General features: G+C 30.5%; 1 protein-coding gene across 1 annotated transcript in view; it reads left to right on the top strand.

Moving 5' to 3' along the window:
* Nucleotides 1–18709, top strand: part of LOC113386376 — a 75324-nt gene that overhangs the window by 13472 nt on the left and 43143 nt on the right. The gene's annotated exons all lie outside the window — the stretch shown is intronic.

Genomic DNA, 18709 nt, shown 5'->3' with positions numbered 1-18709 from the left:
CAAAGGAGCAACTCCTACGCCAATCTACATCCTTATTCCGATGATGATATTACATAAACCCCACGTCAAATATTTATGTTTACAATTCCGATGCTCTCGGGACATCCACCTCAAATCTTAATTGAGTTAATAACGACAGGCAAATTCTCAAACGATATCTTCTCATTGTAAATAAGGGATGATTTTCGGGCGATTAGTCCCTTCGCCCTAACACGGCATGTCAGGCCGTTGCGCAATCAGTCGCCTAGAAGTTTCGGATATTCTCTCGTCTTAGGAAGATATTTCGAGTTTTCTGCTCGGCGATGCGTCCGGAGATACTTTGGACAGATTTGTCAATGTAAAATTTAGATAGGAATAAAAACTGCATTTATTTAATTACAAAATAGAAGTTAAAATTTTATCGATGGGATTGATATACAGCGGTACAAATCAGCAATACAAATGACAATTAGTTGTGTGTGGCATTAAGGCCTTAAGGCAAATTGATAGAACTTCCCGTACCGTAACGAAATATGTTTGAGAAATATTGAATGTCTTCTTATAGATTACTATAAATACTGTAACATTGTCTAATATTTATAAGAGTTATATAAACTGAATTACAAAGTTAAAATTATTAACTTCCCGAAGGAGAAGTTTATGTTTTCATCAAAAAATCCGATTCGCTAATTTTATGTTTTCTCGACGTTTCAAGCATTTTTTTGGCGTTAGATACCATAGTCTTATAGATCATACTAAAATAGTACAGCCCTACAACAAGTCGTTTACCTTTTGTCAAAGTTTGCAAAAATTAGTATCGTTTTTTTGGCATTCGTCAAAATTAGACATTTCATCGACGTTTTCTCAAAAACGCCTAAATCGATTTTAGAAATCTTTGATGTATTTTAATGAGCACTATCGTTTGTCAGTTTTGTGCGACGATCTGCCCAGCCGTTTCTTTATAATTTGCGAAATAGTATTAAACTTTTCGTCCACATTTAAGCTTATACTACCGAATCGATTTTAAAAAATCAAGAACTGTTCGAAAAACATTAGTTGGGAATTATACTGGCTAGTTTTAAGTGAAAATCTACCTAGCCGTTTTCTTGTGATTAACTGTTAAAAAAAAATTTAAGCCGATTTTTATGAAACTTTTTTTGACGATGTATATCATGGTCTTATACAACTTACTGAAATATTACGGCCTTACGACAAATAGTTTAATTATAAAAATTTATCAAAGTTTAAGAAAATGAGTGATTTTTTGATGTTTGTTAAAATTAAAATTTCGATTTATTAAAATTAAAATTAAAATGTCGATTTACTTAGTATAATGATAGAGTACTTGGTCTTAATGAACATACTAAACCATTAAAGTCCTACGGAAACTGGTTCAATTATAAAACCGTATTCATTCCTTTTCAATCATGTGTAATAAATCCACTCGGATTACTTTTAATCACTCATAAATTAATTTATTTTTATTGATTAAGTCGATTATTTACACATATCGAGAAGTTCATGTAACTTGCCTCAAGGCAAATTACCAATACCAACTAGTTTGTTTGAAGTTTATAAGTGAGCTTTAGAATTTTAGCCAGAATTAAAATTAAAATCTGAATTATTTTCGATATACAAAAAAAATTTTTTTTGAGAAAAAAAAATGGGAAAAAAATTGAGATATTTTTTTTCTAAAAGCAATATTTTGTCAAAACTATTTTTAAACTATTCAAATCAGTTGATCTGTGTGCCTGAAAACGTGGTCGAAAAATTGTATCTATACATACACACACATTCATTTTTTCTGAGGTATGCCAAAATGTTCAGAAACCTTCAGAACGTGAAGAAATGTAAAAACTTTGAATTTCGATTTTTGGACGATTACAATAACTTACCCTGCGGGAAGTTAAAAATCAACCACAATAGCCTAAAAATGGTCACAGTTATAACCGAGCTTTAGGTTATGCGAGATAAATGGGTTTTCTAATTTTTTTCATAATAAGTATGAGTACTAGCACCTCGTTTCGCCTAGACGTTGAGTTCTGGGACACTGTGTATTTATATCTTAGAACTCATATTCTTCTAATGTTCGTTGAACAAAATCATCTCAGATTCTGAATCCATATCGCAGAGCAGAGTAGGCTTTGATCATGCGACGTTGTTTCTGCGTTGTTTCTTGGCAAATAGCATTTTAGTGGTTAATATAATCCAGCGTTCCGGAAATATTGTTCTGGTTCGAAGGACAAATTACGCAAGGAGTTACACAATACACGTACGAGGGCGACGCATTAAGTGAAATGGTCCAAGAGCACGCATCTTTGATTAATACGAGCCGTAACTGCGTGGCACGCTCTTTAAAGGATAATAACTATGAAATTCAGACGAGGATTCAGAATATAATATAATATGCGAATATATTTGTAGAAGGGTTTCCTGATACAAATAACATTGTTTTGTTGAGCCGAATAACTTTGAGTATACTGAAGTAATAAGAATGATACAATATGATGTTGTAGAGAAACTTAGGAGTTCTCCTCGATAACTCCAGATAAGGAACTATTAGTAAATGTTCTAGCAGTACCAGTATCTACTAAATAATATCTAATTTTTTTAACTTTCCGTAGGGTAAGTTATAGCAATCGCAAAAAATCGAAAACTAGTGGGACGCATGGCATCGTGCCTTAATTAAGTGCAAGTTGCTGTAACTTTCCGTACCTTAATTAAACATTAAAAGAATAAAAATAATTAGTCGACAAAAATGTCTATGAATAAATATTGTAAAGACTAGAATTTTCATTATTTGTTCCGTGCAGACAAAATGTGAAAACTTATTAGATTAGACGGACGTTGTTTATATATGTTTGAATGAAATATATAAACAAAATCTAATTAAGCGGACTTATTGTTAGAATGAACATATTTTATTTCAAATGCATCCATTTTTTGTTCGCGAAATATATGCACTGAGTTAACAATTTTAAATAGTTCATGTTGTATCAAATATACAAACATAAAATGTATTAAAAAAAATGTGATATTTGAACCCGATCAGTTTTGACTTTCATATCTACTATCTAAAATTGCAGTGGCGCGCCAACCAACTCAGCTATAAAGACATGCTCACGCACACTGGTATGAGCGGATGTCTAGGATCTAATTGGAATTTCTGCACTTTTTGTTCTGTATCTTCAAAACAGCTGAACCTGCCTATACCAAACACTAATCAGTACGTCTCCACGTCAATACAAATCGAATGTTTTTTGAATAATCGAAATCGGCCGATTTGTTCTCTCAGAACCTGCCATTTTTTGCTCCGTATCTTAGAAACGGCTACACCTGCCTTCGCCAAAAATTAATCAACACGTCTCCTTATCAATACGAATCGAATGTTTTTTGAATTATTCAAATCGGTTGATCGGTGATCCCGAAATCGTCGACGAAAATTTGTATCGATATTTTGTTTTGACGATATTTTGTTTCTGCGCAGCTAACGTATTGCGATTGCTTTGAAAAACGTTCAAAATTTTCAAATTATTTCACATTAAAAAAAAATCAACATTTTAAAAAATGTCAATTTTATCCAAAATTTTTAAAAATCTCAAGAATTGATTTTTTTCAGAGTTCTGGTATGGAAAGTTTCAGAAATTTGCCTTAAGACACGATGACATGCATCACTAGTTTACTTTCTTATTAATTATTTGTTATTGTTAAGACCTTTGCTAGGGTAAAAGTTTTGTTGGTCATTTTTATCCCTTCTGGAAGTTTTTTAGCCCTTCTAGAAGTTATATGAAAAAAACTGTTGAATCCAACTTAAAAATAACAATTTATCATATAAAATATGCAAATAATGTAAACAGTTAAACATTCCTCCTTCATTAACTCTATTTTTTACAAGTATAGGAAAGTTTTTGCAGCTTGTTTCGAGAAAAAAGCCACTTGCAACTAGGTTTGATAAATTTTGTAAATAGTTCTAGCCCTATTATCTAGTCTAGTATTGCGTATCTATATATCGTAGAGGTCTAGGGCATTTTGCAGAATTAACGCACCGCAACAATGCAACATGATAATGGATTACGGAGCTTCCAAAGAGTGGATCAGACCGGGTATTACAAAGACTGTAACAACAGCTTAATATAATTGCTTTGCAAGGGCTGCTGCCCTATATTCAGCTAGTTCAGCTGCTTTTTGGTCTAATCGTACCATGTTGTTACTACTAATACACGCAATAGGGATAGTCCTCAGAGATACTGAGGACATTCGAGTAGTTGGATATATTTTGGAAGTTGGTAAATAATTTTAGACCCACTTTTATATAAATCAAAAGTTAAGGTAATGGCTGGTTATACATCTTTCTTTCTGTATTTTAAAATACTGGTGTTAAAAAATTCTTAACTTTACTTGTTTTTGAGATATAGATGGTGAACCTTTTTACGGATGGAACTTTAGGCTTCGTTCTATTCTATACATATTGGGAAAATCATGCAATTTATTACCCTAAGGCAAAATGCCACTTACAACTAGTGTTAGAATTCAGAGTAATATATTGTAAAAAAGAGTGCGCGTAAGGTTCACACGCGATTGAAGTAAAACTTATTTGCTATTGTGGCATTTAAATAAAAATAAATACATCATATAACAATTTTGAATAATGTTTATTAATAATATGGTAACACTCGTGATGCACATTTATTAGTGTCAACCATTATCCCCATTTATTTATATAATGATAAATTATGGATTATATAATTATAATAGCATTAAAAATATGTATAATATTTAAAAACAATAATGTAATTAAAGTCATACTTCAAATATGACATGATCGGTTTGTTATTGCAATTTCCATTTAGAAATGAACTTATATTAGAGAAATGAAGAAATTGCTGATTAATAAATTCTGTAATATTATTGTAGTGGATTATGTTGAACAACGCCTAAACAAATATTGTTTTCGCAACTTCACTCATCATAAAATTGTGTTTGAAGAACTTCATGTAATTAAAATTAACATGCATTCATTGACTGCTTGCATTTTGTTTTTATACTTTTTTGCTGGCAATATGATTTCATTCTTTGAACAGCTGCAATATCTGTCTTGTCTAAAAATATTTTCTATTTTAATAACTTCAAAGATTTATAGAAACTACAAATAATCTAGAAATAATTTCTAATCAATAAACTTACGTTGAGTACACGGCACAAATGTTTAATTTGTTTTGTTATTTTCAAGGAACATGGTAAAATATTCTTTCGATTCAGGCATTTTGATTAAATCAAGATTTGTACCACGATGTGATTTTAAAATGTTTATTTATCTATGCCGATTTGCTTGTTGATATCGGTACGCATACCACGTTGATGCCGGTACGCATACAACGATAGATCTCTATTCACATACACGACGACTAATCACAATCGACCCATATAGAAATGATCTCATTGAGAGCGAATGACGAACAGTTTGGACGTAACGGACTTCCGTTGCATTTGTACAAATTAACACGCTAAAGAAGCCTAAAAAAGTTTTACTACAAAAATTATTCCACAAGTTGGCTGAAGTTCTAAATGTTCACCAGTTCCTCGTCTATCCACCCAATTTCCCCGATTCAAAAACTATTCTGCGGCATGGTAGCATAATTGGCCAAAAGCAATCTAGTTAATGTATCGCAATGCAATGCAAGGATTGTATTGTATTTGTAGCCGATACTGATTGCTCGTTATATATGATAATTGGCCTGTTGGTCGAACAGGTACATCATACTCATCGGCTGTGAGATTTCATGCAATGTTAATGTATTTTGCCAATTAAAAGCGAATCAGAATCAATTAGCTGATGGTTAGTGAAAATACTCCTTTTGCCTTTTAATTTTGCATTCATTTAACGATTCGGGTAACACATTTTCATAAAAACGAATGCCAAATGTGGCAAATGTTAATTTAAATAGTGGTTGAATGCGAGCTGAATATATTATATGAGGATGATAAAAAAGTACTTTATTTAAATGTGTAGTTATTTTAACCATTATCATGTATTTGGTACAATCCTGATTTATACGCAAACTCTGTATGGAACTTGCCAACATACTACAGTACGTTTTTTTTAAAGAAAGGCTTTTCAGAGTCGATAAATTTTGAAAATTTTAAATTCATGGTTAAACAAATAGAGTTACTTCTAGAATACTTAGGATAATTGTGTCACCATTTTTGACTTGTTATTCACGGTTATGGCTCGAAAGTTTGAAGGAACAAAAATAATAAAAATTAACTTGAATAACTAAAAAATGGTCACAGTTTGACCAAAGCTCTAGGCTGTACCTAAAAGCTCATAATCTTCAAACTATATGGTATAATTTTAATTTAGTTTTTTTTTTCGATATAATTCGTATCACTCATTGTAGCTTGGCGTTGAATTCTGGAACACTCTATATATTTACATGATATTATATAAAATATATTCCTTACCCTTATGCTGATCATGCAAGTTCGAAAACAAAAACTCTTGATGAATGAATGAAACTCACCTGAAAACAAATAAAAAAATATTAGATAAACTACACACAAACAAATTATAGTAGGTATTATTAAAAATTAATCAATTATTAACTTGCAGAGAGAGAAGTTCATATTTTATCCTGAAAATTGGATTTGCTAATATTATGTTTTGGCAACGTTTCAAGTCATTCTGAACTGAATGAGACCAATTTGGAAAAAAGTATGTGAACCAATTTTTGATCTTTCGTCGATGTTTTTCTAAAAACGGCTATACCGATTTCAAAATTTCAAAAGCCATTCGATGTAACGCGGCAAAATCTGACGTTGGTCAGTTTTGAGTAAAGATCAGCCGAGTCGTTTCTTTAGAACTAGAAAATTTGTGTAAAATTTTCAACGTCCACGTATAAGACCACATTCCTAAATAGATTTTGAAAACTAAAAAACTGTTCCTAAATCCTTGGTTGGATCGTTCCTTCGTAATTTAGTTGTTGAATTTTAAATTTGAATTTGACTATTTTCATGAAACTTTGTATAACAATGGATTTCGTATTCTGCAATAGCACATTAAAATGTTATGATAAGTGATTGAATTATAAAAAATCACCAAAATTGAAAATTTCGCCGCGGGCTGTTTCTGATTCTAATCAGATTCTGTGCCCGAGCAAATACGTATTTTAGTGTTTTATATATAGTTACTGATTATATTTGACATCTAAACTTATATGTATTCTCAAAACATAAAATAAATTAGGTAAATTTGAGTAAATAATAAAATTATTATTTATTTTAAATATATGAATTTCACTTCTTATTGATTAGGCTTATTATGTTTACAATCGAAAAGTTCATGCATCTTGCCTTAAGTCAAGATGCTACTTACAACTAGTTCTAATTTTTACACTGAATGTTTCCTACTATGGTAGTACAAAAGAAACAAAATACGAAATAATAATTACACAATTTGTATTTAGCTCGGTCCCGTTTTGCTTATATTAGTTGTCATTTGTTGCATCGGGCACGTTTCGGCGCCGCCGTGAAGATAATCTAGGGCGATCAAGAGCACAAATGGAGGGCGAAAAAACATAGGTGTAGCTATGTACAAAGATTCGGGGAGAGAATTTAATTAATTTTTCAATATATCCTTTGAAAATTCTAGATATTACTGTATTATGTAAGGAAATTGCCTCGTTTAATATGATGATGAAATTTAAATATAAACGATTCGATTAACTTGATAATAATGCACCGCGATTGTGAAAACAGAATCATGATAGAAATATTATTTTACTAACAAAGACATATAGTGGTGGACAGCATCGTGCCTTTACCAAGAATTACCAAGTTAAAATTATTTATTTAAAGAATATAAGTAGTGAGCTTCAGAACTTTAGCCAGCAAAATTTAATTTTTTTTTTTGATTTTTTTTTCTGCTTGAAAACAAGCAGAAATTCTTTTGAATCATTCAAATTTTGAATCATTCTTACCAAAACTTCAATTTTTTATGCATTTAGCTCTGTATCTTCGAAATGGCTGAGCCTTTGCCGGATGTTCTTTCGAAAACTCGATTTCTATTTTCTGCACTCTTTGCTCCGTATCTCCTAACGGTTAGACCTGCCTTTGCCAAAAACTAATCAGCATATTTCCCTATCAATAGAAATCGATTGCTTTTTGAATTATTCAAATCGGCTCATCCATACGCCCGAAATGCACACACATATTCATGTTTTTTGACATATGCCAAAATGTTCAGAAACCTCTCAAACGTGAAATTAATTATCCCACGGGAAGTTAAAATCGAGTGTTTTTTTCAAGACTTTTGAAATTTTTGAAAATGTTAAAACATTTGAAAAATTTCAATATTTTTAAAAAAAATTAAAATAAAGCCTTATTTGATAATTATGAAATTTTTGAATAATTTGTAAAAATTGGAAATTATTTGAAAGTTTTTGATACCCATTCGTGTCGGTTGATTCATACCGTCAAAAATATCTGATTTTCGACCGTCACATGGCATTTTTAATGGACTCCGAAACCGCTGGACATGTCTTTAAAAATTTAGTCAATTTTTCATTACGTCAATACATGTGAAATGTTATCTGAAATGTTCAAGTCGGATGCTGCGTTCTCTCAAAAATTTTTGCACCATATCTCCAAGACAGCGGCACCAACCTCTGCCAAAAACAAATCAGCACTTTTCCTTATCAATAAAAATCGCCTGAATAATTCTATCTCCGTTCTCTAAAATACACACACCTATTTATTCTAAGTTATGCCAAAATGTTCAGAAACCTACAGAATGTAAAAATATGCAAAAATTTTCATTTTTGATTTTCGGACAATTACTATAAAATACCCTACCAGAAATTAATTAATTGATTGAAATTATTCTATATGTGTTGTGGAATATATTGATGTGAAAATGCACAACAATGCCATACACCACTAGTTAATTTAAATGTTGAAATCAATTATAATTACCTTCTGCCGCAGCCCTCTCTACGGGCACTACACAGGGGGTAGGTACAACTTGAACCTTTATATATTTCCCTCGCCCCGAACGTCAAGTTTATTTAATGCGATATCGCGTGACTCCGAGCATAAAACGAACGCCAAGGTATAAGGGAAGAGGGATTATGTTTTCTTATTCTTTGTTTGGCGGCGCCAAATGTGGGTAAGGCCGCCTAAGCCACCCGGACGCCACTCGCGGAAGTGGTTTAGTCACGACGCCAATGCGGAGGCCAAGAGGACGGGTAGGGAAATTATTTAATCGCTGACAGATTGGCCTAAGTCATTTGGGTAATTGTTATAGTAAACAGTAATTGAATTGTGGACATACGAGATTACAAGAATTTGGTGATATTTTCTATAGTATCAAAATTATGTCCCATAAAATACACTGAGATTTTTTATATAAGGATCGGTGATTTACATTTAATTTCAAAATATTTTTATCAATTTGTATAAATCTTGACCATTTTTTTTAAAATGAAATGAATTTAAAACTAGTTGTGTATGATATCGTGTCTTGAAGCAAATTGTTGGAACTTCCCATACTGTAACAACATGTTCGAAGAATATTAAATGTTTTTAAATAGGTTATTTACTGTATAATACTGTAACAATATTTATAGAATAACTGTATATTTATGGTATAATACTGTGAATATATAATATTTATAAAAATCATATGAACTAAATGCAAAGTTAAAATTATTTATTTAAAGTAATTGAGTGAGCATTGGAACTTCAGCGAGAGTTAAAATTAAAACCTGAGTTATTTTCGATATACGATAAATAAAAAAAATCCAAAACTATTATTTTATCAAGGGGAAAGTTTTCTGAATCGGATGCCTAGTTTTCTCGAAAAGTGCCATTTGTTGCACATTTAGCTCGATATCTCCAAAACGGCTCGACCTGCCTTTGCCAAAAACTAAACATCTCCCTATCAATAGGAATCAATTTTTTTTTTTTTAAATAGATGATCGCGGTGTGTTAGATTAATTCTAATTTATATGTGATTTATATTTAATTCTTAATAATTTTTTGAACTTGTATAGATAAATCTTGATAATTTTTTGGAATGAAAAGAAAGTAAAAAGAGCCCCTACTGGGCTTTCTGCATCTAATCGAAATACATGATTAAAATTTGTAGGTTAGGTTTCATGTGTAAAACGCCTGGTCGCAAAGCACATACATAGCTTGTTAACTATTCTTTACAATATAGTCAAATTATTTGAATGTGCTCAAATTTCATCGTATATTTTTAAAACCAGACAGGCGCATTGACCACTGAGCCAAAAGGTCTACGAACTCTACAATTAATCTATTTTCGCCCTTCGTTTTTCCACAAACTCTCATATATTTAATGCTGATGAAGGAAATTATATTTTGTTACATAAATACTTAATAACGGTCAATACATCAATTCGGAATGTGACCTAGTCATAAACGCCACGCCTAATTCTTGAGCGATAGCGTTCTTTATATTTTTTGCTTTGAATGAAAAATGTTTTCCACGCACAACATGTGGAAAAAAACACAATATAAGAGATATTTAACAATAGAATAAATCCTGATAAATAAATGTAAGAAATTTCTCTTTTAACCACATAACTTTTGTGTCGGACGATACAGAATGCCGCGACAAATCGGGCATCCAAAATTTTAATAAAGCAAATATTTTTAGTGCACTATTGACCCATATTTTTCCTCAATTTTCCATTCCAATGCAGTTTTTATTTACTCCAATACTAGTGTAAAATTCGGTCCGAAGTTAATTAAAAATCCACCATACAAACACATAACACAGGAACAATGATCGGGTATGAAAATAATTCCGATGCGACACCTTGTTTATTTATTTATTTGTTTTCGACATACTGCAAATTAATGAAATTATTTTTGTATGTAAATTAAATGTAAAAATATACGCTTGGTGTTGAGTTATTTTCGTGCGATAATTTTTATCAAAATATTCGCAGTATTATGCGAAAATCATTAATTAAATTATCAGGCATCATTATGTCGCTTTATGCATATGCGTTTTTCCTTTGTGGGATGTTTCAATTAATTAAATTTTAAAAAGCGCGATGTGACAATGAAATTGATATTTTTGTGATGTTTGGTCAGAATATGCTGTTGATCAATATTTTGTTTGTGCGAGTGTGGAAACTTTAATTAACCATATAATATTCATTTACTAAAATAATTAAAAATCATATATATTTGAATAATGATAATTATAATAATATTGTTTATTTCTATAAAGGCAATTAGTTTATACTAGTACACAAACAAAAATATAGACTAGTTGGTATTGGTATTTTGCCTCGAGGTAAATAATCGACTTAATCAATAAAATATATATTAATTTATGAGTAATTAAAAGTATTCCGAGTTGATTTATTATACATAATTGGAACCGAACAAACACAAGTATTTTCTAAAAGCAAATTTTGAAAAATCAATAATTTTTGTAATTGAACCAGTTTCCCTAGGATTTTAATAGTTTAGTATGTGCATTGAGACCAAGTACTCTATCATTATACCAAGTAAATCGTCTAATTTTAATTTTAACAAACGTCAAAAACACTATTCATTTTCTCAAACTTTGATGCATTTTTAAAATCAAACTACTTGTCGTAAGGCCGTAATATTTCAGTAAGTTCTATAAGACCATGATATATATATCGCCAAAGAAAGTTCTTTTTTTTCAACACTTAAATACAAGAAAACGGATCGGTAGATTTTCACCTAAAACTAATCAGTATTATTCCCAACTAATATCTTTCGAACAGTTTTTGTTTTTTTTTAAATCGATTCGTTAGAATGAGCTTAAATGTAGACGAAATTTTAACACTTTTTTCGAATTACAAAAAAACGGCTCGGCAAATCGTCTCACAAAACTGACAAATTATAGTACCTAATTGAGACACATCAAATGGCTTCTAAATTTCTGAGAACGGTTTAGGCGTTTTTGAGAAAACGTCGATCAAAAGTCTGATTTTGACAAATTCCAAAAGAACGATACTAATTTTTGCAAATTTTGAAGAATTTTTAAAAATAAACGATTTGTCGTAGGTCCGTAATGTTTTAGTATGATCTACAAGGCAATGATATCTACCGTAAAACTTACTTTTGTATGATTTACAAAGAAACGGCCCGTTCGATAATTGCACAAAAGACAGAAACTCTAGTCCTCACTGAGATACATCGAATGGCTTTTAAATTTTTGAAATCGGTCCAGCCGTTTTAGAGAAAACGTTGATTTACTGCAAAAAATCTGTTCATATACACATACACAATTAACATACACATTTTTTCCAAATTTGGCCTCATTCGATTCAGAATGGCTCGAAACGTCGAGAAAACATAAAATTAGCGATTCAGATTTTTTAATGAAAACATGAACTTCTCTTTCGGGAAGTTAAAAATAAGTCTTATTGTGGAAATATGAAATCATATCAGTATATTCAACTAATTTTATCCAACACTTTTCACACAAACACCTACTATTTTATACACAAAAAAATGATAATGACATAATAAACTAGTTGTAAGTGGCATTTTTCCTTAAAGTAAGTTGCACAAATCTCCTGATATGTGTAAATCATCTATTTAATAGCAATTGATAATTATCAACTTTTAAAATTGTGACAATAAAACACATATTTCCTACATTTTAAATTTACAAAGTATCGCAAAAATACGCCTATAAACATATTTTCCTTCACCAACTTTTAACGAATGTTGTTGTAAGTAAGTTTATTTATAAACAGCTTCAATACACAATCTTGTCCTATTTGCGGAAATCCGACAAAGAGTGTCTTTCATCTCGCATTGCACATAAAAGCGGAATTATCTTTCAAATGTACAAATATTTTTTTATTTTGAAGCTTTTTTACGATCTCGTGTAACGTACACCGCCTGATGTTGGTTTGAAACTTTCTTATTTCTTGTTTTCAAGTTGTTTGTTATTGCAACATACATATCCTTGTAACGCGATACTTCTAGAAATGAATACTGCTTGTACTTATTTATTGTAGTAAATAATATGAAACATGTTTTCAAATCGAATAAGGAGTCAAAGGAATGTATTTTCTGATGGCTTATGATGTGATATTAACTCCAATTCGCTAGAAATTCAAGCAATTAATCAGCAACTCAGATTTTGATTTCTATCCAAATTTGGGGAATCTCATTGCTAATATTTTTGTTTGAATGATAGAAATGCTTTTTGGTGTAGTATTTCCAGGTGAACTGGATCCTCTTATGTAAGACAATACATATTTTAATTCTCCTAGTTGATTTTGTTAATTTTCTCCCAAAACCAATTCTTCCCACCGAACAATCAAAGGGAAACTTTTTCGTGACATTGGAAATAGAACATCAAACATTTGATATTCCGGGCGTAAACATCGATAATGACACAACTTAAATTCGTGATTCCTCTTTAATTAGGAAACTAATTAAAGAAACTCGCAGTCGACCTATAGACAAGCGATTGTCAATTATTGATGCGAACAAAGAACGAAAAAGCTAACAAACGAATATTAGACGAGGAGGTCGTGAAAAATTTTTTGTGAGAAAAATATTTCCACTCACCAAAAGTAAATGTTGATATAAACCTGCTTGATATCAAGTTGCCAGTGGTGGGTGTCGAACCCGGGACCAATTTGTAAAACACCCTTTGGCTGCAACAAAAAAAAAATAAACAAAACCATATATGGTCCATATATGGACCCGTGTTTGAATAAAGGAGTCCTAAAGAGGACTTTATCTAGTATTTCGAAGCCTGCACAAAATACAATTTAAAATTTTATTTCTATATTAATTTTTTGAAAATTTATCTTGAGATCTTATGAAAATGTTGATTTTATTTGAAAAAGTTGATTTTTTATAAAAGCTTGATTTTTTTTTTAATTTTTCCATTTTTTCTGAACATTTTTAGCATTCTTTACCAAAAATGCATGTATGTGTGCGTATGTATGTATATGTGGATAACTGCATTAATTTTATATGTAGATACAATTAATGCAGAGAGACGTGCTCATTAGATTTTGGCAAAGGCAGGCCCAGCTGGTTTGAAGATAAGAGGTGAAAAGTGGTAGAAATGGTCATTCAGTTTTTAAGGGAACGTAGCAACCGATCAGAATAAATATTTGTAACGGAATAAAGAATTTATTAATTTTTTTGGAATGCAGGACCAAAAGTTTTGGACATTAGGAAAAAAATGTTTAAAAAATTCCATTCGTTTGTCAAATATTTTATAGTGATATTAATATCCTTATTCAATAATATTATCCAATATTATTCCTATTGATAGAGAGATGTGCTGATTAATTTTTAGCAAAGGCAGGTCCAGTGGTTATGGAGATAAAGAGCAAAGAGTGCAGAAAAAAGAAATTTGAGAGAACGGAGCATCCGATTTGAATGATCTTAAAAATATTCAATTGGTAATGATTGGGAGAAGTGTTTATTAGTTTTTTGGCAAAGTTAGGCCCAGCCATTTCGAAGATACGGAGCTAAATGAGCAAAAATGGCAGTTTTTGAGAGAACTAAGCGTTTAAATTTTTGTTTCAACTTTTTTTTCAAATTTTTTTTCTTCAAAAAAAATTTTCGAAAATAATTCAGATTTTATTTTAAATTCTGACTATAGTGCCAATATACTTTAAACAAATAATTTCAACTTTGCAATTCAGTTTGTATATTTCTTATAAATTATAGACAATGTTACAATATTTATAATAATCTATTTGAAAACATTCATTATTCCTCAAACATTTCGTTACGGTACGGAAAGTTCCAGCAATTTGGCTTAAGGCACGATGCCATACACGCCACTAGTTAATTTTTCTACTTGACTTATTATTAGTTAATTTCGGTTTTGCATAAAAATTCACATCCTCAGTATCTATTTAATTTTTTTTTACCAAAATTGTCTTTCAAACTCTCGGTCTTTTGCCTAACAAAAAACGTTTGAACAAAAAATAAAACGAAACAATTCTAACGCCCGTGTTTTCTCGTCCGTGTAACTTCCAACATTAATTGTACGACGACGAATGAATTCTAATTTTATGAAAATTGCCTGCCTTGACATTTCAATATCGCTAAATATAAAATTTCATTGAACTTTTCTTACAAATTGATGAATTTTTGATTAACTAAGTTTGATGTTTGAATGAAATCATTCAAGTGTACCAAGAGGTAAATTGTATTTTGAAATTCTGCCGTAAACTAAAATAAGATGAAAATTATTTATCGATTAATTTAGTTTTGTAACACAATCCAAATAAGCAAAATTAATGCTGAATTGCAACTTGCGCACACAATATCAATCTTTTGTATTAATTTCTTCGAGGATTCTGTTCCCAAATAACTTGTACTTCATCCAAAGTTATTTCTTCGACATCAGAAACCGTTCATTAATAAGTAAGACCAAATAAGAAGTTTCTAAGATCGCTAATTGATGAAATCCTATACCAATAATATATAAGTTAGTCCTATAGAATCAAGTTTCGCCTCAGTTCAATAAGTTATAATTTTGTGAAGTTGTGATTATCTTTGTTTAAAAGCGATGAGAAATATTAAATAACATAAAGTAAGGGATAAAATAAATATAAATCCAGTTTTAGTAAGAGCTTTAGCCTCATGGTTCATTACAACATTATATCAGTTTTTATATTTTATTAAAAATGTAGATTTAAGTATGACTTTAATTTTAACTTACGTATGATTTCAGTTTTCTATAATCTCACAATAAAATTAATGGAAATAAACTGAAGACTAAAAACTAATTATAATTGACCAGTCATTAAGTTGCATAGAATAAATTATTAAAATGACTTACAAAATGCGTTCGGCAGGAAAATGAAAATTTAGGGGAATATGATTTTTAATTTTAATACAAAAAATTAAAACAATGTCTTAGGGGTAGCAACTCCTAATAAATATAACGCTTCAACAAAAGTTAAACTACAACAAGCCCCTAGGCTCCACTTTATATCTGCCTACATATAGTTGATTTTAATTATTATTAATTACCTAATGAAATACAATTAACACTTTCGCAATAAACTTGCAGCTTATTAGTTAGAAGTAGCAATGTATATTAAACTTTAAGTAACTGAACATCTGCCCTGCAGATGTGTATTTCAGGAAACATATTGAGAATGCAAAATAATACCTTCATACAAAAGTTTTGCCATTCAAATTTTTTGTCGTCCAAGTTTTTCTTGTTACACTTTTCTCTTGTTTTGTAAGTTAGCAAGAATACATATATTGCGTTGCATAGTTGATGAAATGGAATTTTCAAATATAACTATAATAAATGCGATTCCGGGCTTATGAAACCAAAACAGGATACAAATGTTGATTTATTTGTGTTTCTGTGACTGGTGTCCGATGACGATCTTTCAAATTTTGGTGCAACAAATTGATCTGAATATAAGAGTTGATGCTGAGATTTTTTTAAAAAAAAACTGAGTACAATAAAAAATTTCATTGCAATTTTTCATAGTAATTCTACATCGTTCATAAATATCATTGATCGGAAACCCTGAAAGCTACAAATGCTCACAAGCTTGTTTGCAGTCAGAAAATTAATGAATATTCATGATTCGTGGTTCTTGCAAAGCTAATTCCATACCAGATTTTCTTTCCTACCCATAGTAAATAATATTATTGTATAAACGACTATGTTAGAAAACATATTTTTATTACACGCAACTTATTTTTACTTTGTATATGAGGGAACTACCAAAGCTTTTTATGATATACTATTTCAATCTATTTATATATGTAATTTTTTGTTTTTTTGAACACTGAATTAAATTAGTTGCAAGTAACTTAAACTGTATACTAACTGTATTGGTATTTTGCCTTGAGGCAAGTTACATGAACTTCCCGATATGTGTAAATAATCGACTTAATCAATAGAAAATAAACTAGCTGTAAGTGGAATTCTGTCTTAAGGCAATTAGGGCATCGTGCCTTAAGGCAAATTGCTGGAACTTCCCGTACCAAAAATTATTATTTTTTTAAAAACGATTAACATTTTTGAAAAAAATTTAATTAAAAAAAAATAGATTTGAGAAACTACAAATTTGACAAAAAATTACTTTTTTTTTGAAAAAAAAAATTTATATGAAAAAAAATATTTTTTTTTGAAAAAAATTTTTTTTTTTGTATACAAAAAATTTTTTTGAAAAAAATGTTTTCTTCATTTTGACATATTTTGGAAATTCTGAACTTTTTTTCAAAGCAATCGCACTGCTTGAACTGCTTAGAGACGAAATGTCAAAGCGCGCATGTGCCGCGCCGCCGTCTAACGCATAAGCATTGGTACGGAACCCATAAAAATGTAAAAAAAAAATATACTTATTGTTAAAATCTTTATAAAATATCTGATAATTTGATGTGCATATGTCTAATGATAATTTTTAACCGCCGAACGGCATTATTTTTTACTTTTTTCATTAGATCTCCGAAACCGCTAGACCTACCTCCATGAAAATTTGATCAATTCTACATCTTGTCAATACAAGTAAAATGTTTTTTGAATTATTCAAATCGGACGCTCCGTTCTCTTAAAAACGGAGGTACCGTTCTTGTCACTTTTTGCCCCGTATCTTCGGAACGGCTAGACCTGCCTTTGCCAAAAACTAATCAGCACGTCTCCTTATCAATACGAATCGAATGTTTTTTGAATTATTCAAATCGGTTGATCCGTGTTCCCGAAATCGTCGACGAAAATTTGTATCCGCACATACATACACACACATACATACATACATACATACATACATACATACATACATACATACATACATACATACACACACACACACACACACACACATACATCCATTTTTTCTAAGGTATGCCAAAATGTTCAGAAGGTTTTGAAACGTCGAGAAATGCAAAAATTTTCATTTTCGATTTTTTTGCGATTACTATAACTTACCCTACGGGAAGTTAATTAATTTATGAGTGATTAAAAGTATTCCGAGTGGATTTATTACACATAATTGAAATCGAACGAGCACGTTAACTCGGAGTATTTACTAAGAGCAAATTTTTAAAAATTAATTTTTTGTATAATTGAACCAGTTGCCGTAAAACTTTAATGATTTAGTATTTTCTTTAAGACCAAGTTCTCTATCGTTATACCAAGTAAATAGTCAAATTTAAATTTTAACAAATGTCAAAAACAAAACTACTCATTTTCTCAAACGTTGATGAATTTTTAAAATTAAACTGCTTGTCGTAAGGCCGTAATATTTCAGCAGGTTCTATAAGACCATGATATATATCGCCAAAAAAAGTTCCATAAAAATCGGCTTAAATTTTTTCCCAACAACGAATTACTAGAACGACTCAGTAGATTTTTACCTAAAAGTAATCAGTATCATTCCCAACTAATATCTTTCGAATAGTCTTTGATATTTTAGCCGTTTTGGGCCATAATATTTTAGTATGATCTATGAGACTATAGTATCTAACGTCAAAAAAATTAATAAAATAGTCCAAAAATTCTTTTTGACAGTTTATTACAAGAAAACGACTCGGCCGATCTTTACCAAAAACTAATCAGCACGATTCCCAATAAATATTTTATCTGAACTGTTTTTGAATTTTCAAAATCGATTAAGAACTGCGAGCTAAAACGTGGATGAACATTTCTTCACTTTTTTGCTATTCACAAAGAAAACGGCTTGGCTGATCGTCGCAATTGATA

This window comes from Ctenocephalides felis, unplaced genomic scaffold (genome assembly GCF_003426905.1).
Source record: "Ctenocephalides felis isolate EL2017-DRISC unplaced genomic scaffold, ASM342690v1 CF-g0.4_SCAFFOLD_03571, whole genome shotgun sequence".
NCBI lineage: Eukaryota > Metazoa > Arthropoda > Insecta > Siphonaptera > Pulicidae > Ctenocephalides > Ctenocephalides felis.
The sequence above is the reverse complement of the archived record's forward strand: the minus strand, read 5'-3'. Positions and strand labels throughout refer to the sequence as shown.